At 34.9% G+C, this 17,971-nt stretch overlaps 1 protein-coding gene across 1 annotated transcript in view; it reads left to right on the top strand.

Moving 5' to 3' along the window:
* Positions 1–5,281: 5,281 nt before the first annotated feature.
* Positions 5,282–17,971, top strand: part of ZNF804B (zinc finger protein 804B) — a 53,245-nt gene continuing 40,555 nt past the window's right edge. Inside the window, exon 1 of the mRNA XM_082398212.1 lies at positions 5,282–12,238. The gene's annotated coding sequence lies outside the window, so the exon portion shown is untranslated. The remainder of the gene's footprint in view (positions 12,239–17,971) is intronic.

Raw genomic sequence — 17,971 nt, 5'->3', positions numbered from 1 at the left:
GGAAGCAATAATATTGGGAGTATTGCTATTCAGAACACATGGAGACTCACTGCCCTGATCAATTTCCCTTTTTATTCATAGCTGAATTCCACTTGCAATGCATGTGCCAAGCATTCTTGTTGGCAGGTAGGGAAATAAAGATTGCTTAATTTGTGCTTTTAAAATGAACCTGAGAAAAAAATTAAGTCCTACATATTTCATAAATGTATTTAAGCCAGTATATTTCCATAAGCCTTATTTCGCTTGTTGCTGAGAGACAATAAGAAGCATTGTGAAAGCTGCAGAAGGTACGTGAGAACTACTTTTCCTTCTTTACCTTGACCTCTGCGACAGTCCTTTATCGCATTGCTTCTGATCTGGGCAAAGACCATGTCAGGTACCCTGCATTCAGGACCATGAAGACCATCTGCTATGCCATTTCCCCTAAATTCCTTTTACAAATACAAGGACATGAACTAGATGTCCCTATTTCCCTCTAGAAAATACTAGATGTCTAGTCTTTTACCCTATTTCCTGATTGAGTTCTGTTTTGGATAATATTAATACCCAACAGCAAGCTTCAAATAAACTTTATCAAAGAAAAGTTTGACAACAAATCGTGCTTTAATCCAAAATTTATTATTTTCTTCAGTAGTGACATATGATCTTGGATTCCCAAAAATTACAAATATTTCCATTAAACATTATAAATTATTCAAGACAAGGGTGAGGAATATACCCAACATGCTTCCTTTTTCTGTCATTTCCTTTAGAGAAGGCTCCACCCACAGATCTTGTAAAACCGTCCAGATGAAAACTAATCAAACATTCTGTTTTCAAGAATATGAGTCAAATGCTCTTAATGGCTCCCCATTGCCAATTAAATCACGGGCTTCTCGTTCATCCTGTTCCTTGTTCAGTTCCATAAAATGTAACTGTTAATCTTACCTGTAAATTGATAATAGCTCATACTCATTGAGCATTTGCTGTATATCAGGTGCTGTATATCAGGTGTTTTACCTTTCCCAACTCAAATAATAATCCCAAGAACTCTACAAGGTAAATCCTGATAGTTTTCCAAATTACAAATGTAAATGAAGTTAGGGAAGACTGAGTAACTTTCTTAAAGTATCAGAGCTAGTGTTACCGAATCCAAGCTTGTACTGCTCGCCCCATGACAGGTCAATAAATTGAGAATTGTTGGGACAAGGAATAGTGACTTTATTTGAAAGCCAGCAGACCAGAAGATAGTGGTCTAGTGTCCCAAAGAACGATCTTGCCCTGGTTTGGGTGCTAGTTTTTTTACAGAACAAAGAGGGGGAGGTGAGGAGGTAAAGTTAAAAAGGCGATAAATTGTTGCAAATATCTCCTGGCTCCTGCCAGACTCTGGAAGGGATGTATTAATTTCTTCTTTCCTGCATCCATTCACAGGTGGGCCTGGTCAGGATGTTTCCTGTGAGCTTAAACAAAGGTATTTTAGCTTGACACTGAAGCATGGGAGGCAGGATTCCTGTACATGAGTCATTTGATATTTTAAGCTATAGGCAATGTCCCTTTAGTGATTAACTTGTAGCAAACACAATAGAATACAAAGGTTAAAGTAAAAGAAATGGGAGGAATTCCCTGGTGGTCCAGTGGTTAAGACTTGGGCTTTCACTGCTGTGGGCTGGGGATCAATCCCTGGTCAGGGAACTAAGATGCCACATGCTGCAGTGTGGCCAAAAAAATAAGTAAAAGAAATGGATCCAATATGGAGTCAAATTTGTTTTTCCCTATTACACTAGTGACATAGACAAGATACAAATGCAGGTCTGATTTCAGAATCCTTGTCTTAACCCCTACAGGGTGTTGTCTACCATCCAAACACCTCTGGAAACCAGACACTGTTTTAGTCCCTGTATTGATAGGTGCTACTTTCTGTCTTCCTTACTTCCCCTCACAGTCAGTTTCAAACTCTCACCTGCTCTAATGCATTCACTCTGAGTTCCTACAGCTATGCAACTTATTACTGAGCTTCTGTATTTCTTTGTAAATGTGTGAGGTAACAGTTTTTCCTTGTCTGGATCTGATCTCATTAAGAACTGACCTACTATATACCCACAAAAAACTTTTGTTTTTGTCCAAATGTTTTTTATCTTTAAATTGAGTAATATTACTGATAATTATAATGTGCCATTGCTTAAATAAATGAATTTTTATCAGAAAAGGGGAAGAAAAATAGAAACTTGGGAAAATCCAAACTAAATGATCTGGCTGGCAAAATTTAACCTCTGGATTCTTGGAAATCCTCCTTAACTGTCCAATATCAAACAATCCTCTTTTCATTAGACAAATCAGCTCCTGGAAGGGTCTTTTATAACAGGCATGGTCCCCTTGAAGTAACCTGTTACAGAAATATTGTATTTGCAATTAACATTTTGCTGTAGTTTTGTGGAGGGGCATTGAAAACTCCTATTATAATTGTGGATTTAACTTTTCTCCTTGTAGTTTTATCCATTTTTTCTTTGTGTATTTTGAAGCTATGTTATTAGGTGCATAAACATTTAGGCTTATTTGTTAACCTGATTAATTTACTTTATCGTATGATGAAATACACTTTCTTATTCCTAGCAATATATCTTTGCTCTAAAATTTATTCTGTTTCATAGTGATAGAGCCCCTCCATCTTTGTTTTTTTTTTTTTTGACATCTTTATTGGAGTAAAATTGCTTTACAATGGTGTGTTAGTTTCTGCTGTATAACAAAGTGAATCAGCTATACATATACATATATCTCCATATCTCTTCCCTCTTTCATCTCCCTCCCACTCTCCCTATCCAACCCCTCTAGGTGGACACAAAGTACCGAGCTGATCTCCCTGTGCTATGTGCCTGCTTCCCACTAGCTATCTGTTTTACACTTGGTAGTGTATATATGTCCATGCCGCTCTCTCACGTCGTCCCAGCTTACCCTCCCCCCTCCCCATGTCCTCAAATCCATTCTCTACATCTGCCTCTTTATTCCTGTCCTTCCCCTAGGTTCTTCAGAACAATTTCTTTTTGTTTTTTTAGATTCCATATATATGTGTTAGCATACAGTATTTGTTTTTCTCTTTCTGACTTACTTCACTCTGTATGACAGACTCTAGGTCCATACACCTCACTACAAATAATTCAATTTCGTTTCCTTTTATGGCTGAGTAATATTCCATTGTATATATGTGCCACATCTTCTTTATCCATTCATCTGTCGATGGACACTTAGATTGTTTCCATGTCCTGGCTATTGTAAATAGAGCTGCAATGAGCATTGTGGTACATGACTCTTTTTGAATTATAGTTTTCTCACGGTATGTGCCCAATAGTGGGATTGCTGGGTCATATGGTAGTTCTATTTTTAGTTTTTTAAGGCACCTCCATGCTGTTCTCCATAGTGGCTGTATGAATTTACATTCCTACCAAAACTGCAAGAGAGTTCCATTTTCTCCACACCCTCTCCAACATTTATTGTTTGTAGATTTTTTGATGATGGCCATTATGACCGGTGTGAGGTGATACCTCATTGTAGTTTTGATTTGCATTTCTCTAATGATTAGTGATGTTGAGCATCCTTTCATGTGTATGTTGCCAATCTGTATATCTTCTATGGAGAAATGTCTGTTTAGGTCTTCCGCACATTTTTGGATTAGTTGTTTGTTTTTTTGATATTAGGCTGACTACATGAACTGCTTGTATATTTTGGAGATTAATGCTTTGTCAGTTGCTTCATTAGCAAATATTTTCTCCCATTCTGATGGTTGTCTTTTCATCTTGTTTATGGTTTCCTTTGCTGTGCAAAAGCTTTTAAGTTTCATTAAGTCCCCTTTGTTTATTTTTGTTTTTATTTCTATTTCTCTAGAACTTGGGTCAAAAAGGATCTTGCTGTGATTTATGTCATAGAGTGTTCTGCCTATGTTTTCCTCTAAGAGTTTTAGGGTGTCTGGCCTTACATTTAGGTCTTTAATCCATTTTGAGTTTACTTTTGTGTATGGTATTAGGAAGTGTTCTAATTTCATTCTTTTACATATAGCTGTCCAGTATTCCCAGCACCACTTATTGAAGAGGCTGTCTTTTCTCCATTGTATATTCTTGCCTCCTTTATCAAAGATAAGGTGACCATATGTGTATGGGTTTATCTCTGGGCTTTCTATCCTGTTCCATTGATCTATATTTCTGTTTTTGTGCCAGTACCATAGTGTCTTGATTACTGTAGCTTTGTAGTATAGTCTGAAGTCAGGGAGACTGATTCCTCCAGCTCCATTTTTCTTTCTCAAGATTGATTTGGCTATTCGGGATCTTTTGTGTTTTCATACAAATTGTGAAATTTTTTGTTCTAGTTCTGTGAAAAATACCATTGGTAGTTTGATAGGGATTGCATTGAATCTGTAAGTTGCTTTGGGTAGTAGAGTCATTTTCACAATGTTGATTCTTCCAGCCCAAGAACATGATATATCTCTCCATCTGTTTGTATCATCTCTAAGTTTTTTTTTCAGTGTCTTACAGTTTTCTGCACACAGGTCTTTTGTCTCCTTATATAGGTTTATTCCTAAGTATTTTATTCTTTTTGTTGCAGTGGTAAATTGGAGTATTTCCTTAATTTCTCTTTCAGATTTTTCATCATTAGTGTGTATAAATGCAAGAGATTTCCGTGCATTAATTTTGTATCCTGCTACTTTACCAAATTCATTGATTAGCTCTACTAGTTTTATGGTAGCATCATTAGGATTCTCTAAGTATACTATCATGTGATCTGCAAACAGTGACAGTTTTACTTTTTCTTTTCCGATTTGTATTCCTTTTATTTCTTTTTCTTCTCTAATTGCTGTGACTAAAACTTCCAAAACTATGTTGAATAATAGTGGTGAGATTGAGCAACCTTGTCTTGTTCCTGATCTTAGTGGAAATGGTTTCAGTGTTTCACCATTGAGAATGACGTTGGCTGTGGGTTTGTCATATATGGCCTTTATTATGTTGAGGTAAGTTCCCTCTATGCCTACGTTCTGGAGGGTTTTTATCATAACTGGGTGTTGAATTTTGTCGAAAGCTTTTTCTGCATCTATTGAGATGATCATATGGTTTTTCTCCTTCGGTTTTTTAATATGGTGTAGCACATTGATTGATTTGCATATATTGAAGAATCCTTGCATTCCTGGGATTAAACCCCACTTGATATAGTGTATGATCCTTTTTATGTGCTGTTGGATTCTGTTTGCTAGTATTTTGGTGAGGATTTTCACATCTATGTTCAGCATTGATATTGGCCTGTCGTTTTCTTGTGACATCATTGTCTGGTTTTTGTATCAGGGTGATGGTGGCCTCATAGAATGAGTTTGGAAGTGTTCCTCCCTCGCCTATATTTTGGAAGAGTTTGAGGATAGGTGTTCACTCTTCTTTAAATGTTTGATAGAATTCGCCTGTGAAGCTATCTGGTCCTGGGCTTTTGTTTGTCGGATGATTTTTAATCACAGTCTCAATTTCAGTGATTGTGATTTGTCAGTTTATATTTTCTATTTCTTCCTGGTTCAGTCTCGGAAGGTTGTGCTTTTCTAAGAATTTGTTCATTTCTTCCAGGTTGTCGATTTTATTGGCATACGGTTGCTTGTAGTAATCTCTCATGATCCATTGCATTTCTGCAGTGTCAGTTGTTACTTCTCCTTTTTCATTTCTAGTTCTATTATTTTGAGTCTTCTCCCTTTTTTGCTTGACGAGTCTGGCTAATGGTTTATCAATTTTGTTTATCTTCTCAAAGAACCAGCATTTAGTTTTATTGATCTTTTCTCTTGTTTCCTTTATTTCTTTTTCATTTATTTCTGATCTGATCTTTATGATTTCTTTCCTTCTGCTAACTTTGGGGTTTTTTTGTTATTCTTTCTCTAAATGCTTTAGGTGTAAGTTTAGGCTGTTTATTTCAGACTTTCCTTGTTTCTTGAGGTAGGATTCTATTGCTATAAACTTCCCTCTAAGAACTGCTTTCGCTGCATCCCATAGGTTTCGGGTCATCGTTTTTTCATTGTCATTTGTTTCTAGGTGTTTTTTTATTTCCTCTTTGATTTCTTCAGTGATCTCTGGTTATTTAGTAGTGTATTGTTTAGCGTCCATGTGTTTGTATTTTTTACAGATTTTTTTCCTGTAATTGATATGTAGTCTCATAGCATTGTGGTCAGAAAAGATTCTTGATAAGACTTCAATTTTCTTAAATTTCCCAAGGCTTGATTTGTGATTCAAGATATGATCTATCCTGGAGAATATTCCATGAGACTTGAAAAGAATGTGTATTCTATTGTTTTTGGATAGAATGTCCTGTAAATATCAATTAAGTCCATTTTATTTAATGTATCATTTAAAGCTTGTGTTTCTTTCTTTATTTTCGTTTTGGATGATCTGTCCATTGGTGAAATTGGGGTGTTAAAGTCCCTTACTATGATTGTATTACTGTCGATTTCCCCTTTTATGGCTGTTAGCATTTGCCTTATGTATTGAGGTGCTCCTATGTTGGGTGCATAAATATTTCAATTGTTATATCTTCTTCTTTGATTGATCCCTTGATCATTATGTAGTGTCCTTCTTTGTGTCTTGTAATAGTCTTTACTTTAGTCTATTTTGTCTGATATGAGAATTGCTACTCCAGCTTTGTTTTGATTTCCATTTTCATGTAATATCTTTTTCCATCCCCTCACTTTCAGTCTGTATGTGTCCCTAGGTCTGAAGTGGGTCTCTGGTAGACCGCATATATACAGGTCTTGTTTTTGTATCCATTCAGCCAGTCTATGTCTTTTGCTTGGAGCATTTAATCCATTTACATTTAAGGTAGTTATCAATACATATGTTCCTATTACCATTTTCTTAATTGTTTTGGGTTTGTTACTGTAGGTCTTTTCCTTCTCTTGTGTTTCTTGCCTATAGCAGTTCCTTTAGCATTTGTTGTAAAGTTGGTTTGATGGTGCTGAATTCTCTGAGCTTTTGCTTGTCTATAAAGATTTTGTTTCTCCATGGAATCTGAATGAGATCCTTGCTGGGTTGAGTAATCTTGGTTGTAATTTTTTCCCTTTCATCACTTTAAATATGTCCTGCCTCTCCCTTCTGGCTTGCAGAGTTTCTGCTGAAAGGTCAGCTGTTAACCTTATGGGAATTCTCTTGTATGTTATTTGTTTCTTTTCCCTTGCTGCTTTTAATATTTTTTCTTTGTATTTAATTTTTGATAGTTTGATTAATATGTGTGTTGGCCTGTTTCTCTTTGGATTTATCCTGTATGGGACTCTCTGTGCTTCCTGGATTTGATTGACTATTTCCTTTCCCATATTAAGGAAGTTTTCAACTGTAGTCTCTTCAAATATTTTCTCTGTCCCTTTCTTTTCCTCTTCTTCTTCTGGGACACCTATAATTCGAATGTTGGTGCATTTAGTGTTGTCCCAGACATCTGTGAGCCTGTCCTCAATTCTTTTCATTCTTTTTTCTTTATTCTGATCCATGGTAGTTATTTCCACTATTTTATCTTCCAGGTCACTTATCCGTTCTTCTGTCTCAGTTATTCTGCTATTGTTTCCTTCCAGAGAATTTTAAATTTCATTTATTTTGTTGTTCATCATTGTTTGTTTGCCCTTTAGTTCTTCTAGGTCCTTGTTAAACGTTTCTTGTATTTTCTCCATTCTATTGCCAAGATTTTGGATCATCTTTAGTATCATTACTGTGAATTCTTTTTCAGGTCGACTGACTGTTTTCTCTTCATTTATTTGGTCTCGTAGGTTTTTACCTTGCTCTTTCATGTGCTGTGTATTTCTCTGTCTTCTCATTTTGCATAACTTACTGTGTTTGGGGTCTCCTTTTTGCAGGCTACAGGTTCGTAGTTCCCATTGTTTTTGGTGTCTGCTCCCAGTGGGTAAGGTTTTTCAGTGGGTTGTGTAGGCTTCCTGGTGGAGCAGACTGGTACCTGTGTTCTGGTAGATGAGTCTGGACCTTGTCTTTCTGGTGGGGAGGACTGTGTCCGGTGGTGTGTTTTGGCGTGTCTGTGAACTTATTTTGATTTTAGGCAGCCTTTCTGCTAATGGGTAGGGTTGTGTTCCTATCTTGCTAGCTTTTTGGCATAGGGTGTCCAGCACTGGAGCTTGCTGGTCATTGAGTGGAGCTAGGTCTTAGCGTCGAGACGGCGATCACTGGGAGCACTCTCACTGATTGATATTACGTGTAGCCGGGAGGTCTCTGGTGGTCCAATGTCCTGAACTGGGCTGTCCCACCTCACACCCAGCCTCACACCCGGCCAGAGCACCAAGACCCTGTCATTCACACAGGTCAGAAGAAAAGCGGGGGAAAAAAAATGAAAGAAAGAAAAAAATAAAATATTTTAAGTTATTAAAATAAAAAATAAGAAAATATTATTAAAACTAAAAGAGTAATAAAGAAAAAAGAGAGAAAGAAGAGAGTTACCAAATCAATAAACAAATCCACCAAGGGTAACAAGCACTAAAATGTATAGTAAAAAAAAAAAAAAAAAAAAAACACATTGTTTTGGTATTTAAATGGTTGCTGTAGTATATATAGTATATTTCTTTAACTTATCACAGTCTACCTTCAATTGTTATTATATTATTTCATGCATAGAATAAGACCTATCAATATTATATGTCATTTCTCCTCTCTTGGGCTTTAAGCTATCATTGTCAAATATTTTATTTATAAATTTTTTATAAACACCGAAAAACATAGCTATTGTCTTTTTGTAAAACAGTCCAGATACGTTCAAATAATAAAGAATATGTCTTATTCATCATTACAGTTACTATTTCTGGTGTTCATTCTATTTTGTAGACACATATATCTACCTGTTAATATTGTCCTTTTCTTCTGTGATATTCTTTATTTCTTATCATGTGGGTGTGCTGCTGTTAAGTTCTTTCAGCTTTTAATATTTGAAATCATCTCTATTTCACCTTTTTTTTTAAAAGGATATTTTCACTGGGTATAGAATTTTATTTTGAAAAGTTTTAAATTTTCTTTCAGAAATTTCAAGTCGTTGCTCCATTGTATTCTCAATTGCTTATTTCGAATGAGAATTCTTCTGCCATCCTAGTATTCATTCTTCTGTACAGAAATATGTCTTTTCTCTCTGGATGCTTTTAACATTTTTCACTTTTTTCCTGGTTTTGAAAAATGTGATTATGTTGAGCCTTGGTGTAATTGTCTTCATCTTACTTGTGCTTGAGGTTTTGGAGGGTGAGGGTGGGAATCTGTGGATTTATAGTTTTCAGGAAATTTGGAATATTTTCACCCATTATATTTTCAAATATTCCCTCCCCTTTCTTCAGAGACTCCAATCACACAATTGTCCACTGTGTCTTTTCTACTTTTTGAATATCTGGTATACAGTTATGACTGTCTTAATGCACTGTTCTGCCAATTCTATCATCTGTGTCAATTCTGTATTGGTTTTAGTTGGTTGACTTCCTCATTTTGGGCTGTGTTTTGTCACTTCTTTGCATGTCTAAAAATCTTTGATTGTATGTTGGATGTCATTAATTTTCCCTTGTTTGTGGATTTTTATATTTTTATAAATATTCTTGAATTTGGTTCTGAAATGCAGTTATGTTACTTGGAATCAGATTTATACTTTTATTTCTTGATAAAATGATGAAAATCATTTGTTAGGCAAATGTAAAATAGTGCTCAATCTATGGCTAATTATTCTCTAGTGAAGCAAAGCTCCCTGAATTCTCTACTCAGTGTCCCAAGAGCTTTTCTAATTTTGTTGGTAAGAACAGGCACTATTCCTGTTCTATATGAACGTTAGGCATTGTTTCCTTTAGTTATTGCAGGTGGTTCTTTCTTGGCCTGGAATAGTTGCCTCACACACATGAACTACCGATCAGTATGCTGAAATTTTGAAGAGCTCCCTCTGCAGATCTCTGGGGGGATTCCTTTGCATAGTCTTGAGCACTCGGCATGGGCCAAGCCAAGACTGTGGCTAGAGGTCTTCCAGTTTTCTGTGTTCCTTAAAAGTATTTTAACTTTGCTGACTTCCCCAACACAGCAGTTCTCCATCCCACTCCCCAATCTATCTTAACTTTTCCTGTGTGCTTCCAAAGCATCCATCTTGTGTCCACTCCTGTTAAGAAGCTCAATACTATCTTATAAAAGTATCTGTTCATTTGTCTGTCTCCCTTGAGGGAAAAATAGTTGATTTGTACATTTCTATATCCCTAGTACATAGTAGGAGTTAACAGTATTTGCTGTTGGATGAATGAGACCAAATTCTCAATCATTTCTGTAACTCAGATATAGGAGTACAGTATTGGAATCTGAAAGGCTAATGAAAGAAACAGGTGTACCTGGAAGTTTCAAACAAGATTCCAATAATGAGATTCAAGTATCAGATATTGTGAGTAAATGAATCAGCTTCCTCTCCTAGGCGGTTCAGGTTTTATATACTAGTAATATCAAATATTAAATAAATATATTGTATTTTATGTTCAGAAGTAACTGAGAGTTAAAAAAAAAAAAAATCCCTCTCCTCTTTACCAAAGTAACCATGGTCTTTCTTTGATGCAGTTGAACTGCATTCTCTGTGGGCTCCTAAATTATGTTGTATGATTTCCAAAAGGTCTTTGCTCATAAGATAAGCCTTAACCCCAAGAACTAGATTATTCTGCACATGGGGGCTGAGGAAATGTGAGTAGAAGAGTAGTAGAAATACGAATTTTTTATAAGCCTTTCTGTCTTCTGACCAAGGCTATCCTTTAAGGTTTAGACCTTGTGCTGTTATCAGCTCTAGAGAATTGTTGATCCTTTTTTTTTTTTTTCTGATAACACATGGGCCATAATTTTATTTTTTGAAATCTCCTGGTTTTTAAAAGGCTCTGAAGCTTTTGTCAAAAACCGAGTTCAGATTGACTCTACTCTTCTCCCTGTGGCTGTTTCTAGTTCTGTGAAACGCTTGTTCTTTGTGCTCAGAATATTCTCTCTTTGAAAGAATACTCTGCCTCCTTCCTTAAATACTTAGCCTGGAAGCAGTTATTTGGCTATCATCTCCCCTGAGTATGTTCCCTTTCAAGAAGGAATCTAATGATTGTTAAAGGTCTTGGCACTTGTTCTATGGGGGGTGGGGGGTGGGAAATAGTCTACTACAACGTTATTATCTCACTTGATAGCTATGTAGTTTTTGCCATTCCTGGAAAACATGTTTTTATACTTGATTTGGGAAATAAAAGCAGATTAAATGGACACAGATTTCAGGTAGTTTAAAGTCACTTTATATGGGTTAAGAAAGGCTAATATTCAAACATACTCTTAAATCAGGATTAAGACCCAAACTTCAAGATGCTCATTTGATTGTGGCTGTTTCTCAATTTGTTCAATATCATTAGGTGAGCTTAGTGACAGATTCTGAAGTAGAAATCTGAACAGGTAATGAGTAACATCCAATCATGTAAGCCAATTGTTTTAGAGAAAAGATTAATTAAAAGAAGTAGTAACTAAATTTAAATCAAGCAAGGCCAAGCCTCTATCCTGAGTTTAAACCCCTGACCCATTTTTTTCCGCCTGGATACAATATAGAAATTTGAATTGGATAAATATCTCCACCAGAAAATAATGAGTTAAGAATTGCATTTAGAGCTTTGAACTAAATCTTTTCACAATAACAGATGTTCTTTACTGAAACAAGCTCATTTCACCCAGTGTATTTAATCACACCAATTTTCAGGAATGAGAGTAAATATGTTCTATAAGTGAGAGGGCTGGGGACAGTGCATGGAGGAAAGTGCATCCCATAACTTCCTCTCCCTTTATACACATTTATATATTGCACATTCTCCCCATTTATGTTTTCACAGGCACACAGATGATTGCAAATACATACCCAGGGTGGTCCTTGTCAGGACTGGGGTCCAACTTTGCAGCACATTTCTGCAGTGACTGTGACAAGCTTTGATAAATAACCCAGTTGACAACTAAATTTATCTTGGAGCAGAGAATAGAATTGATGGAGAAGGTGCTTTTTCTCTGCCTATCAAAAAATTCACCTTCATACCCAGGACAAAGTTTAAAAAGGAAGCTTTTGGATGGAAAAAGATATATTACTTATTCATAGTGTCCTTTCTGTTTGTCTTCTTTTGTCCACAGAGACTGAAAGAATTAAAGCAACGCGAATTTGCTAGAAATGTAGCTTCCAAGTCATGGAAAGATGAAAAGAAACAAGAAAAAGCACTTAAGCGACTTCATCAGCTGGCTGAGTTAAGGCAACAGTCTGAATGGTAAGAATTAAAGGTGCCTAAGATGGTTCAAAACTCTCTTCAACTTCTGGGGAAATTTCAGTGATAAATTTACTTGGTTCACTATAACAACGTAAACAAATTATAATAAACCAACAGATATATCTGAAGACAAATGTTCCTAATAGTTAAAAGTCTATAAATTAATGACTTTGACATCTGGGTTTTTTCTTTCTCAATATTGTTAATGTGTTCTTTAATGAAATGATCCAAGAATGATTCTAATATACTAGCATTTATTCTATCCAAGTGATTTATATGGATCTATATATCTCTTTCTAATTATTTTGAGTTTTGTAATATTAATTTTGAAAACCATAAATAGCAATGCATCTTTTTGGGGAGGAACTAAATCTTCTGTGCATTCTTCTGCACACACCTGAAACTAGAATAAATGGAACTATCATTGTCTGGATGACAAACAAGATGTAATTAATGCAGTTAAATTTACCACATAGTGCCATTTAAGTTGATAATTATAACAAGCATTATACTAATACATTCTTGTAGCTGAAAAATAGAAGTTTTACATGAGCTTAGAACTGCTGAATGTTTTGAAGTGAGGAGATTGTTACCTGGAACTCAATTACATTTGCAGATTGTGATTTGTGTTCATGTGAATCATAATTTAGAACACTAATGTAGCTAATTAATGTAGTTGACAGCATCCTGGTGAATTGTAACACTTATAGCTGTGTGCCAGAATTTAAACTCCTATTGTTTAAATGAAAAACAATATACAGGTCTTCCCTGGTGGTACAGTGGTTAAGAATCTGCCTGCCAATGCAGGGGACACGGATTCGAGCCCTGGTCCAGGAAGATCCCACATGCCGCAGAGTAACTAAGCCCGTGTGCCACGACTACTGAGCCTGTGCTCTAGAGCCCGTGAGCCACAACTACTGAACCTGCATGCCACAAGTACTGAAGCCCATTCGCCTAGAGCCCATGCCCTGCAACAAGAGAGCCACCGCAATGAGAAGCCTGCACACCACAACGAAGAGTAGTCCCTGCTCACCACAACTAGAGAAAGCCCACATGCAGCAACGAAGGCCCAAAGTAGCCATAAATAAATAAATAAATAAATAAATAAATTTATAAAAAAAGAAAAAGAAAAACGATATACAATAAGCTTGGGAGTGAACAACTCAATTATATTAGCATAAAATATTAGACCTCATATTTACTTTTAAGAAAATATTTATTTTTTAGGATCAATTATGAGTAAAGACACAGTATTCAGCCTTCAAATATTCATGTATATGCACCACTGTCTTAGAGTAATTTAATTTGCTTATAAAAATACAAGAAAAGATAATCATATTAAAAATAAGTGAGAAATTTGGTATAAAGAAAAAATAAAGGTTGGAAGACCATGTGTCCAGAGGTGAGGTTAATACAAAAATGCATGCTCTTAGGGAGCATACGATCATAGAAACAGGACACATAACTGATACCGAACTTTTTACTTGCCAGCACAATGAGGATCTTAAAATATGTTATTCAAACACATTGTCAATAAGATATCAGACAGCCCTTGTCAAAACAGGACTTAGAAGGAAAAGTCTAATGGTTATTAGGTGGCATGCAGGAGAAAACTGAGGGAAGATGTTAATTCCCAGCTGATTAATTATGAGGTACAAAAAAACTGAAAAAACAAGACAAGCCTCTCTATAGAGATACACCCTTTAGATAGGTTCTTTAAGGCCACACAACAGAAAATCTGAGTAGCCTTAATGTAATTTTGGTTCTTCTGTTACTCTGCAAGTTGTCACACTTTGACATTTCTCCTTACTCATTCTGTATATTCTTTTGGAAGAAATAGACAAAAGATCAGAGGAGCCTTGATGATGATGATAGTGATGGTGATGATGCTTTCATTTAGAAGTTATAAGTTTGTAGATCTACCCATGAAGTGTCTTCCAAAGTAAAAGAAATTAAAAGATATATTCTACTGGGGTTGAGCTGCCCTTTAAAAATCTTATCAATTAAACAGACACAAACCTAGCCATATCCTCTATAGAGTAGGTCGGCTCTCTAGGACCCAATCTGATCATATTGTTAGGGAAATGATGGGTATTCAGCTTTCCAGATACACAACTTGGAACTAGGCAAATTATTTCGTTCATTTTCTATTACCCTCCATCTGCCCTCCAGGCAATTGTTCTCTCTGATTAAGTAACCTCATGGCCTAAGGGAAGTCACTTAATAGCATTATTAAATATTTTCACTTTGGCAGCTGAATTGACAAGTGAAAAAAAAATCACCCGGGTTACTTCTCCCTTGGAAAACCTTTGTCCTTTATTCTCATAATGAGGGCTTCTGAGTAAGATGCTACAGATAACAAGAAGGTTCTTCCATGGCCCTCTGGAGAAGAGAGGTGAATTTGCTGGTAGTAAGAATATTTGAATCAGACTGATGAAAAAAATGGTGGCAGAAAACTGTTAATGGATCTTGAAAAGGGCAGTCAACCTTGGTCAGCTCTTGGGTAGATCAACCCAACATGGTTCCTCAGCAAAACTAGTTCTTTTATTGGGGGAGGAGAGATTCACTCTGTTTGTAAACTTCTACTATGTGTAAGTCTAAGTATAGTGCACTTTGATATGGACATTTTTTCAAATTTTAAAAATTGTAGGACCATTGATTCTGAGAATATAAAGTTCTTTACATAAGAGCTGGATAATGTGGGACATTAGGAAATTACATCACTTAAAGAAATCTTGTTATTTTGATGTGCTTTGTTTCCTGTTTGGAAAGTGTACTTCTTGAACAGGAGAGAATTAAATTGTGCATATGCTGAGTTACCAAGAACTGGAAGTTGAGGGGAACTATTGGAGTGGACAATCCATTAATAAGAACTAAAGGGCTAACTAATGTCATTTTAAAATTATAAATAAAAATAATTATGTAAAAAAATGCAGAAATAAACTAAATGTTCTAGAGGAGACAGTGAAATCATAAATGAGGGTATGACTATGAAGATTAAACCTTTAACTTTATGATGTCATAAGGCATAAACTTGAATTAAAATAATAGAATTTTAAATACCACAAAGATAGAAAACTAGGATTTTAAAAAATAATAAAAGTAAATTAGATTTAAAATAGGGGTAGGGCCTTCCCTGGCGGTCCAGTGGTTAAGACTTTTCACTTCCAATGCAGGGGGCTCGGGTTTGATCCCTGGTCAGGGAACTAAGATCCCACATGCCTTGCGGTGTGGCAAAAAAAAAAAAAAAATTAAGATAGGGGAAATTAAAGTTTACAAAGCAATGAGATAAAAGTTTAAAACATAAAAAGAGGTATAAAATATTAATAATGAGGATAAAATGTTAAACTTGTGAAAAAGTATAATCATAAGTGTATATTGAACTGTAAGGTGAGAACAAGAATAAGGACAAAGAGAGCAAAATGTAATACAAAAACAATAAGAGCAAAGAGGTTTAAAAATATTTGAAAGAATATAAAAGGAAGAAGCTTACACATATTAGAAAGATAAATGGTAAAGGAAACAACAATACAGGAAAGAATGTTTAGACTAACATAAATCAAAGCAAGAAAATGCACAAAACAGTGCCAGAATAATATGCAAAAATATTATATTATTAAGGGAAAAAATGGAATATAAAAATAGTCAAATATCTGCATCATAATGGAATCAGAAAGGGTAGAGTGATGATATACATACACCAGACTTTTGAAATAATTTTTGCTAAGTGTAGTGCAGATAATATCAGATTGAAGTTCCTAGAGAAGGTAACTTAATACAGATGTATTACTCCTACTTACTCCAAAGTAATGGAAAATATGGAAAAGAATCTTTTTGGCACTGAGGCAAAATTCAGTGCTGCAGATGTTTCTAAACCTCATCCTTCTATCCCCAGGCTACAGGCACCTTTTCAGAAGACCAATAACTATAGTAAACCTCTATGCTTCCTATTTCTCTTTATGTTTGAAAGAAATATCCAGTAACCTGTATACCATCTTAGAGTATTTCCATTTCTCATATTAAATATGCCTAAACACCCTCTCTAAAGAATGTAAAAAATGATTCAAAAAAGAAGATTAATGTGATGAATAAGAGAAAAGCTTTCATTATGAAATAGTTACTGAAAGGAGCAGACACTTTAAAATTTTTTCTGAAATTAGTTTTCCACAAGATTCAAAGGAACACTACAGCTCTAAAGCTACAGGCATTATTAGTTCATGGAGAGAGGACAATCTGAAATTATTAAGGACTGGTGGCTAAAATTATTGTTTGTAAATTAAAATTTGTATGGGTATAGTGAACAACAGATTGGACACTGTAAAATATTGAATCCATAAAACAGAAATTAAAAACAAAATTTTTTTTTCTGAACTAGAACAAAAGACTAAAAATACTAGACTACTAATATAAGTAGTAAGACCAAAAGATATATTCATGAGAGCAAATAAACTTAACTTATAAAGTCCAGGATAAGAAACTAAGAGAGGGAAGAAGAAATAATCAGAGACATCAGAGAAGAAAATGTATCTGAACTGAAGAAAATTGAATTGAAAGTGCCCAGAAATACTGGCAAAAATTAACCTAAAGAAATCAATTTGTAACTATGGCCTGGTATATTATGTGTATATATATATACATAATTTGTTGTATGTAATAAATATAACAAAAAACATTATATATAAATAAAAAGGAAAATTTACAAAACCATATAAATACATGAGCAGATCTGTTTCAGTATGAATAAAAGGAGGCTAGTTAAATATGTCTCTGTAATAGTAAACATATAAAGACAGTGAAGCAATGTACATGAAATTTGGTGGACAAAAGGAATGTGACACCAAAGTTCTACGACAGTTGGCTGAATAGTTAAGTAAAGGCAATAAGAAAGAATTTCTCAGATGGAGGGCTAGGAAAGGACTCCTCCCCATTAGAATTTAACCTACATATGGAAAAGATATCAGTTGTTTTAGTACTGTTTACTCAAGCAATAAATGACTGCATAAAAGTGAAGTAAAATTTGAAAATAGAAAAAGGCCAACAAAACACATCCAAGAATGTGAAAAAAAAAAGGAAAAGAAAGCCAACTCAAAGCAAACAAGCAAAGCAGCTCAAAGCAAGCCAGCTCAAAGCAAGAAAAAGGAAAAGAAAGCCAACTCAAAATGATGTGATTTGTATTGCTTTCCCTCCAATAAGATTTGTTTTGTCGTAGGGGTTTCACAGATAGAACATTAGAGGCAATTTTAATCTGAAGAGTTTCATCTCTTGTATGTATGGGTCTTTCCAGTTTTCTGACTGAATTAAGCTCAATAGAATGAATAATCTTTAAAAATCTGTTAAAACATAAAACATATATGCAAAAAAAAGATAGAAGAAAAATATTTTGGTGAGTAAGAAGCTAAAAAAAAAGGATTTCAGACTAATTGAAGATATTGAGATGGCATGTAAATGTGTATTACTTTCTTATAATTGATCAAATTAATGACAAATCATAAAGAAAGAACTAAGCATCCTGTTTCAAAAGGAAACAAACATGAAAGAATTTTAAGACTGAGGAAACAAAAATTATAGAATGCTAGAATTTTAAACAAAAAAAGCAAATAAAAGAGATAAGTTTATGCTTTGGAAGTGACTTTTAATTCCATTTTATTTTCTATTTAGGTGAAGGCACTGATTGGAGAACTCTTTGCAAAATAATGTTAAATCTGCATTCCAAAGAATTAGTAGGTTCTGGAG

This window comes from Balaenoptera borealis, assembly GCF_965194805.1.
Source record: "Balaenoptera borealis genome assembly, chromosome: 7".
In the NCBI taxonomy this organism is placed as follows: Eukaryota; Metazoa; Chordata; class Mammalia; order Artiodactyla; family Balaenopteridae; genus Balaenoptera; species Balaenoptera borealis.
The sequence above is the reverse complement of the archived record's forward strand: the minus strand, read 5'-3'. Positions and strand labels throughout refer to the sequence as shown.